At 46.1% G+C, this 9,928-nt stretch overlaps 1 pseudogene; it reads left to right on the top strand.

Moving 5' to 3' along the window:
- Nucleotides 1-5,336: 5,336 nt before the first annotated feature.
- LOC139021127 (chromatin target of PRMT1 protein pseudogene) lies at nucleotides 5,337-9,258 on the top strand (annotated as a pseudogene).
- Nucleotides 9,259-9,928: the final 670 nt, after the last annotated feature.

Raw genomic sequence — 9,928 nt, 5'->3', positions numbered from 1 at the left:
AATGTCCTTTTATTCTCCCAGGTGTGTTTTGTGTTGTTTTAAACAAGAAGTTTATTTAAACAACTAGAGGCCTGGTGCACAAAAATTTGTGCACTCGGCGGGGAGAGGGGGTCCCTCAGCCCATCCTGTGCCCTCTCACAGTCTGGGACCCCTCAGGAGATAATGACCTGCTGGCTTAGGCCTGCTCCCGGATGGCAGAGGGCAGGCCCAATTCCTAGGTGCAGCCCCTGGTCGGGCTCAGGGCAGGGCCGATTGGGGAGTTGGGACGCTGCCCCCTGTCATGCACAGAGCAGGGCGGATTGGGAGGTTGCGATGCCACCCCTAGTCACGCTCAGGGTAGGGCCGATGGGGGGCACTGCCCCGTCACACTCAAGGCAGGGTCGATAGGGAAGTTGCGGCGCCACCCCGTCATGCACAGAGCAGGGCCGATCGGGGTTGGGGCGTTGCCCCCTGTCATGCACAGAGCAGGGCCCATCAGGGGGTTGAGGAGCTCCCTCCTGTCACGTACAGAGCAGGGCCGATCAGGGGGTTGAAGAGCTCCCCCCCCCGTCACTCACAGAGTACACAGAGTAGGGCCAATAGGGGAGTTGGGGCACCGCCCCCTGTCACACACAGAGCAGGGTGGATCAGGGGGTTGGGGCTCCATACCCTGTCACAGAGCAGGGTTGATCAGGGGGTTGAGGAGCTCCCCCCTGTCACGCACAGAGCAGGGCCCATCAGGGGGTTGGGGAGCTCCCCCCTGTCACGCATAGAGCAGGGCCCATCAGGGGGTTGAGGAGCTCTCCCCTGTCACTCACAGAGTAGGGCCGATAGGGGAGTTGGGGCGCCGCCCTCTATCACCCACAGAGCAGGGCCGATCAGGGGATTGGGGCGCTGCACCCTGTCACACACAGAGCAGGGCTGATCAGGGGGTTAGGGCGCTGCACCCTGTCACACACAGAGCAGGGCCAATCAGGGGCTTAGGGCGCTACACCCTGTCACACACAGAGCAGGGCCGATCAGGGGGTTGGGGCGCCGCACCCTGTCACACACAGAGCCGCAGGGCGATCAGGGGGTTGGGGAGCTCCCCCCTATCAGCACAGAGCAGGGCTGATCAGGGGGTTGGGGCGCCTTCCCCTGTCACGAACAGAGCAGGGCGGATAGGGAGGTTGTGGCCCTGCCTCCTGTCACACACACAGCCGCAGGGTGATCAGGGGGTTTGGGCGCTGCCCCCTGTCACGCTGATCCCGGTGCCGGGAGGCATATTACCCTTTTACTATATAGGATAGAAGCATGGTGGACAGGTGGGGGCTGGCTGGTTTGCCCTGAAGGGTGTCCTGGATCAGGGTGTGGGTCCCCACTGGGGTGCCTGGCCAGTCTGGCTGAGGGGCTGAGGGCCATTTTCAGGCTGGCGGGTGACTGAAGCTCCCAACCGCTCCTTTTTTTTTCTTTTTTTTATTCTGGGCCAGCTTTAGCTCTGAGGCCTCGGCTGCTGAAAGCAGGATTCTGGCCTTTGTTTACCTTCTGTATTTGATACAGTGTTGCGGTCCGGCTGGCTGAAGCCCGGCTGACTAATGCAGGTTTCTGGGGTTTTGTTTAGCTTCTATATTTGCAACATAGTTGCTTAGAGTTGCAGCTGAGAGGCCAGCAAGTCAGGCAGGGAATGTTGGAATCCGCCATCACTGGAGCAAGCAAGCCTCCCTGTTCGCTTCAGTGCATGGCTGCCGGCCGCCATCTTGGCTGGCAGTTAATTTGCATATCGCCCTGATTAGCCAATGGGAAGGGTAGCGGTTGTACGGCTAATTACCATGTTTCTCTTTTATTAGATAGGATAAGTCAGTTGACTTGAAGGGAAAACTATCTAGGATTCACTTTTTTAGAGTAATTTATCCCTACTTAAAGACAGATTGCCCTACATGTAACAGCTACGTACAAAAAAGTTATAAAATTGTCCTTGGTTTTACAATGACAAATGAAAAACATTAAAATTCTCCAAAAAAGGTATGCAAGAATTTTTATGTAGTCCTTATTTTGTTAAACAGAGCAAAATAACTTACTGGAACATAAAGATAAGAGCTGAATAAGCATCCCACTAATGGAGAAAGGGGATGTTTTCACAGAACCAGCATTTTTTCCCCATCCCATCTCCATTTTATATAGATCAAAACACACCATTGGCCATTTAGTTATAAAAAAATGCAAATGCTTGTGCACATACATCAGTTACTTTATGTACAATAAAGGAATGGGGAAGGGGGAAAATGAAATAATAGAGAAAACTATACTGTAGTAGTCAGATGTGTTGAACCCAATCGCAGTTTTCTAACTGAGAATGTCTTTTTGGTCTTTAGATTTCTTAAAATTGCTTTCCTGAGCCAGCAAGGGGGTCAAGAGACCATTAGAGTGATGTGGTTTTTTTTATTAAGAAAAAACAAAGTATAAGTGAGGGCTGGCCTCTGACCTTAGCTGAACAGGAAGGATTTGCCTGTTGTGCGTGACAAAGGTCTATCATAAAGCTTTTACAACATTCCTGACAAGGAAATTCACTATATAATGTGGAGAGGCCTAGGCATTCCTGAGAAAAACACTGGGGAATAATTATATTATTGGCCACCCAGGTTCTGCCACTGCGCCTTATCTGGCCTGTATCAGCTAATCTATTGTTGCTTCTTCCTAGGCTTGCAAAGAGTGCATACTCAAGGCCTAGAGGCATACCCAGGGCACTTGAAATAAGAGAAACAAAGGTTGCAGTGCTAATTGTCCCTCATGCAGAGTTTTACTGCCCCAGAGACCTTCAGGGAGTGGAGGAGAAGTCCCAGAGCTTGGCTATCAGTGTAGACCAAGTATGTCAAATTCAAAGGCTAACACGGCCAAATGAATAAGGTTTAAGTTTATGTAGGCCGCAAAAAAAAACAAAAGCTTCAATTTTCATAGAAACGTTGGTTTATTTCAATAGACACGCTGAATACAAAGGGCTGAAATAAACGAGTCATCGTTAACATAAAACAATAGAACATTTTAATAAAAATTAATATTTTTCTTGAACGTTAATTTACCAGACACTGAATAACTGCACAAATTAATAAGCGTAACGCAAATAAACCTATTTTTCTTGTTCTCTGAAGCAAAATATTTCCTGTTGCGCACACCAAACAAGTCAATCCAAGACTAATGATGTGGCAATCGGCTGCTAACATGTTTGCTGCTAGTATTAGTGGAGAGAAATGGTGCACCTGCACGTAAGGTGCGTAAGGGAAATGAATGCAACACGATTATAGTAATCAGTCATTAGTGAATGTTGTAGTTTGTTATTAATTATGTATAGCAAGATATTGTAAAAATTAAGTTACAAAATTTTTATTAAAATGTTTCTTACATGCTGTTATATTGGCTGGACTGCAAAAATATTTGTTGTGGGCTGCATGCAGCCCGCGGGCCACGAGTTTGACCTGCTTGGTGTAGACTGGGGACCAGCACTGTCTGCCACCAGGAATACGGGTTCCTCTTCAAACAAGCCATTAGTAGAACCCAGTTCATATCCAGAAAGCTTGCTGTAAGAGACCCTGGGAAATGTGATAATTTGAAGGCTTCTGCAATGTATGAAATCGCATAAAAAGGAGGTTGGAATGGATCTTGAGTGCCATGCCCACCCACCAGACTTGGTATGTCCAAAATCTACCATGTATAAAATATAAAATTATTGATTCCTCCACACCTTCACAAAAGCTGTGCATTACCACTCTTCATGTCTACAGACTTGATATAATATCTCATTGATTTAGTTTTGTATTTCTTTAATTACGAATCAGCTTGAAAATCTTTAGATTTGCTTGTTAGCCGTTTTTATTTTTTTCCTATATTTATCTGTATTCGTTAGCCACTACCCCCAAAACTCAGTGGCTTAAAGCAACAGCTGTTAATTATTTCTCAGAGCCTACAGACCAGCTGGGTAGTTTTTCTGGTCCTAGCCAAGCTCTGCCAGTAGCTAGGCTCACTCATGCGTCTGCAGTCAGCTTGTGGATCACTGGAGCTGGCTGGCTTGGGATGGAGTTCGCTGTGCCTCCCCTCTGTGGTCTCTTCCTCTGTTAGGCTGACCTAGGCTTGTTTTCATGAATGTGGCAGGGGAACGAGAAAGACTCCGGAGCTTTTTTTATCTTTGCTCTGTTTGGGCAGATACTGCCCTCCCACTGGCCAAAGTGCAGCGTCAGTGTGGCAGGGCACCAACCAGTGCCTGGATACAAAGAGGCCATAGGTTGGGATCTTTTATGAAATCCTCTTGCGTTTTTTTTTAATTTATCCTTATTGTTGATTGCATTATATTTTGACTGATAATTTGTTGATTTGTAAAAGTCCTTTTTCTATTGAGTTAATTATCTCTACACAAAATTGAGATAGTAACTATAAAATTGTTGGTATACATTTAGAAGTGAAAAGAAAACCAGACTATCGCATTGCAGAGACAACCTATATATCTTCTTTTTTTCTAAAAAGCCTCTTGTATAGGTATGGGCATTACACAAGGCTAACAACTAAAAGGCTTGGAGTGGGAAGACACAGACAACATGGATGGTATAGGTTACTGTAATAACTCAGCTATCAAGAATTTTAGAGTTTATTTTCATCTGGCGGCTTATTTTCCATGTTTTGCTCAAAATTCACAACTAAGATTCAGGTATACGTAAAAGACACAGGAAGAAAACCCACCTTGCGGATAATCCTGCCCCTGGGAAAATCGCTCTTGGTCTCTCACATCCTTCCCACGCTTAGCTAACTCAATTTTATCATTTAACATTAGACGAACAAAAATTGCTCAGTAAGAAAGGTCTGCAAGTAAAGAAAAATACTCCAGAAAATAATTGTTCCTTCTCAGAGCTTCCATAGCACTCTATTCACACTTCCTTGGTAGCCTACATTAGTTAGGATATAAATTCTGCTCCTATAGCTAAGGCCTAAAATAGCAGTGGCATAAACATGAGTTTATTCTCTCCACGTAAGAGCCTGGGCAAAACCAACCTGGTGTGAGTCAGGTCAGTGAGCCAGGCTCCTGGTGGTCCTGCCATCTTGAGCACAGGGCCCTCTTCTGTGGGGCCAGGATTGCTCATGGTCAGTAAAAGGGACAAGGGTGGGTCATGCCCCCTTTTTTTAAGAAGGCAAGTACATCATTTCCATTCAAGTCCCCTTGGCCAAAGCTTAACAATCCTAGAAGAGAAGCAAAGTTGGGAGGCAGTTAGGGTCCTGCTACATTCCCTTAGCAGAGACACACACTCCTTAATCTCAGGTGTAAAGTTCTAGAGAGCAGAGAGTAGCCACTTACTAACGCTTCTGAAGTTGTGAGGAACCCGAGGCCACCTGTGAAGATGGTGTCAGAAGGAGGAACAGTCTGCAGCTACGTAGAGCCTGATGGGGTTCCCCGCACTACTGCTACCAGCCTTGTGACCCAAAGTGGCTTACTTCAACTCCCTGCTGTTGGGTTCCTGCAAAGGAGCAACGATGGCACTTCCTTCCCGGGCTTATTGTGAGGACGAGATGGGCTAGTGCAAGGGTGGGGAATGTCCAGTCCACGGGCCGTATAAGGCCCAAGAAATCATTTGGTCTGGCCATGCCAGGGCATTAGTAAGTTAATTAAATGTTTGACCAAATACAGCAGTTTTTAAGTTGATTTTGTATGACCCACAAATGATGTTATAAAAGGTTCCCCACCCCTGAGCTAGTGCTTGCGATGCCTGGCACTAGTGAATGTTAGCCATTGTGTCATTAATAACAGTATAACAACCAGCACAGACTCCTTGTCAAAGGTGAATGAAAACATCACCATTAACAGCAGCAAGATTGAGAGGAAGGGCTGACGTCAGAGTAGTTATGGAGGCACCATATGTATTTCTTTCTCCTTCCTTCCTCGGGCACCTCCATTTCCTTTATCAAAAAGAACACTTGATCTCAATCTTTCTTCATGCCAAGAAGTTAATGAATTAAAAATACAAATTTTACCAATCCCTGAGATCAGGTTATTTAAACCAAGTAAACAGAGGTCTCAAGATGTAAAGAAAGACTTTTTAAAATTGATTTTAGAGAGAGAGAGAAACATCAATTTGTTGTTCCACTTATTTATGCATTCATGGTTGCTTCTTGTATGTGCCCTAACCAGAGATCCAACCTGCAACCTTGGTGTATCCAACAACGCTCTAACCAACTGAGCTACCCGGACAGGGCTGTAAAGAAAAATTTTAAAAAATGGGCCTTCACTCAAACCTTCGTAATTTAGAAGTTTGCTGTCCTTTTCATGACTATTTTATTAGTTTTATTTCCTTTCTACATCTCAAATAGGTCTACTTTTCTCCATGTCCACTGCTACTATACAAGTTCTAGCCCAGTGATGGTGAACCTTTCGAGCTCGGCGTGTCAGCATTTTGAAAAACCCTAACTTAACTCTGGTGCCGTGTCACATATAGAAATTTTTTGATATTTGCAACCATAGTAAAACAAAGACTTAAATTTTTGATATTTATTTTATATATTTAAATGCCATTTAACAAAGAAAAATCAACCAAAAAAATGAGTTCGCGTGTCACCTCTGACACGCGTGTCATAGGTTCGCCATCACTGTTCTAGCCAGTATCCTCTTGTTCCAGGTGCTGTGATTACGTAATTCTGACCCCAGAGTTTAAGAGGGTGAAACAGCACTTCATCACACTCATGGATTCTGTGGGTCAGGGATTGAGACCAGGCATGATGGGTGACTCATATTTGCCCCACGGTGCTCTTGTTTGGAGCCTGAGTTTTTCACATGGGCTCCTCCCCAGGGTCTCTCCATAATGTGAGCTTTCACAGGGTGGAGACTGGTTCCCAGGATGAGCATTTGAGAATTTGGGGGGTGGGGAGGCCACAAGGCGGCAGGCGGAAGCTGGTCACCTTTCTTACCTCGCTGAGAGCCAAGCACTTTCACTTCCCCACATTCCATCTTTTCAGGGCTGGCCAACCATCTTCTTTTTTTTTTCCCATCACCATTTATCCCCTCTGTGCCCTCTTGCACCTCTACCCACCCTTCCTCTCACCCCCTCCAAGCAATCACTACACTGTTGTCCATGTCCACGAATGCTGGCCAATAATCTTAAACCAAACAATCTGATTTTAAGGGGAAGGAAGTAGACTCCGCCTCATCACAGGGAGTGGCCAAGTTCTAGAACAGCAGGTGGGACCAGAAATGCTGAACACTTTTCAAACCTAGACTTGGCCACTCTCTTGCCTGAATTCCTATAATGACCTCTAAGTGGTCTTGCTACTTCCACTTTTGTACTTCCCTTCATGTAAATCTCATGTAGCGGCCTGAAAAAGCCTGTGACTGATTAGCTCGTGTCCCTCCCTGGCTCATAATCCTTCACTTGGAATAAAGCCCAGTTTAGGACTGCCTGCGAGTCTGCACAGCCCAGCTTGCCTCCTGAGCGTCAGTGTAGGGAGCCCCTCTCTCTAGGTCATGCTTCATGTCACAGACCTTCTTTCAGTTCCTCAAACAGACCAACTTTTCTTCTACCTCTGTCTTCCTGGAAACTTATCTCCCTGCCTTTTCATGTGGTTTAGCCCTGTTTATACTGGTCCCTGAATGTCACTCCCTCAAAGAAGCCTTCCCTGGGCCCAGTCTAAATGCAGGCCCTTCTCTCTTAGCACTTTGTTAATATTCCTTCATGTAACTGTTCATGATTTCTTGAATAATGGTTGTCTTTCCCATAAAACTATATTCCATAAGATTGGGGTTCATGTCTGTTTGTGCTTGGCATAATGAAGGCCCTCTGAAAATATCTGTTGAATGAATTAATGGTCTAGGCGAGGAGCACTGCAAAAAAGCATGTCTCTACCCTCAAGAATCTGGTCTAGGTTTGGACACCGAGCAGGAGTTGGCAGCAGTGGCTGTGGTAGGACAGAGGAAAGGTAAGATAGGGCAGGCTAGGTGAGCAGGCAGACTGGCTGACCAGACAGCCAGTCAACAACGAACTAATCTAGCAGTCTACCACTTACACATTTAATAACTGCCAAACAAGTTAACCTGGGCCTCACCACCAGCAACTCAGGTTCGGCAGGTCCCGCCCGCCTGCCACAGCCGTGATGGCACCCTTGGGAGGAGCACTGGTGTCCTTTTTCTTCCATCCTTGGGATTTGAAAATGGCTGCACACTCAGCATTGGAAGTTGTGTTAAAAAGCATCACCAGCCCTAACTGGTTTGGCTCAGTGGATAGAGTGTTGGCCTGAGGACTGAAGGGTCCCAGGTTTGATTCCGGTCAAGGGCATGTACCTTGGTTGTGGGCACATACCCGGTAGGGAGTGTGCAGGAGGCAACTGATCGATGTTTCTGTCTCATCAATGTTTCTAACTCTCTATCCCTCTCCCTTCCTCTCTGTAAAAAAAATCAATAAAATATTTTTTTTTTAAAGCATCACCAAGCCCTGGCTGGTGTTTCTCAGTGGTTAGAGCATCGGCCCACACACCAGAGGGTCATGGGTTTGATTCCCGATCAAGGGTATGTACCTAGATTCTATCCCTGGTCAGTCCAGTTGAGGTGCATTCAGGAGGCAACCGATGGACGTGTCTCTCACATTGATGTTTTTCTCTCCTTTCCTCTCTCTCTAGAAATCATAAAAACATATACTGAAGTGAGGATTAACAACTACAACAAAAAAACCTTAAGCAGACTTTATATGCAAGTCCAGACAGTGGCTGTGAGGGATATGTCCAAGCTGTGGCTAGACGTCCGGAGGGTGGTGCCAAGCAACTAAGAGCTTAAGCAGCATCTGGGTAAGGGTAACAGCCAGGCACAGGCCAGCCTGTAGAGGCCCTGGCCAGGGAAGTGATCAGAGGACAAGGCCTGCCCATAATCCAGAGAGGCTTGCCCAGGGAAGACTGCGTGGGGGGTATGCTGTGAGAACCCTACTGAGGGGCAGGATGTTACTCAGGTCAAAACCTGCTCCAAGGTGAATGAACCATAGCTCTTCCAATGGCTTAAGAGGTGGCGGTGGAGGTCGTGGAGGTCCTGGGAGAGGGGCCCTAGGGCCTGGAGCTATGGGTCGCGGTAGAATTGGTGGTGGAAATTGGAGTATGATAGGTCAGGGAAGAGAGGGCTTTGGAGGCAGAGGCCAAGGTCCTGGATGAGGAAGAGGTGCCTTTGCTGCTCACCCTGTACTAACCATGGAGTAGCTGGACAGCCAGTTGGATGCAAATATGTCAAAAACAAAAGGACACCTGGGTGCCAAGTTAGATGCCTACATGGCACAAACAAAAGCTAGGGATTGAGGCCTGCCTGCCCTCCTGGGAGAGACTCTTGTTATCACATCTGTAAATAACCTGAGATAACAGATGAGAAGAAACCTACCTTATTGATGCTGGGAGTACCTATCACAATGGACTGTGGACTTACCTGCCACCAGTTTATGCATTAGTGTGTTCCTTTTACTTTTTCAATACTGTATTGTATGAAACCCTTTTTTTCCTCTGCCTTGAGTTTTGTTTTGTTTTGTTGTTTTGGGTTTTTTTTTTTCTCTCCCAGACTTCTTTTTGAACATGAACATGTCGGTTCTCTTTCCATCTCTGCCTCCCCTCACCTGTCGTGTCGTATATGCTTTGATATTCTCACATTTCCTCTGTTTATCTCTGTACCTCCTGAAAAAAATCCAACCCAATAGTAACCCTTTACATGATGCAAAGTCAAGAGGAAAGTTTATAAATCTTATTTCAGAGTAGAAAGTATGCACATACATTATGGGTGTCAATGTACATGGTAGCAGCTTTACTCAAATCAGAGCTTCTCAATGCCTAGGTTTCTGAGATACAGTCTTGTTCTATATCACCTTAATAGCCTCTTAGAAGTATTTAGGAAACCTGGAGTTCAAACATGCATTCTGCAAACACATGAGTAATTACTTTACAGTGTTAGGACAGCCACCATGCCACTAGGCAATATAAA

The sequence above is a fragment of the Myotis yumanensis genome, unplaced genomic scaffold (assembly GCF_028538775.1).
Source record: "Myotis yumanensis isolate MYYU_CA2020_CCGP unplaced genomic scaffold, mMyoYum1.0.hap1 SCAF_1, whole genome shotgun sequence".
Classification (NCBI taxonomy): domain Eukaryota; kingdom Metazoa; phylum Chordata; class Mammalia; order Chiroptera; family Vespertilionidae; genus Myotis; species Myotis yumanensis.
Note: the sequence above shows the minus strand (reverse complement) of the source record. Positions and strands in the feature narration are given on the sequence as shown.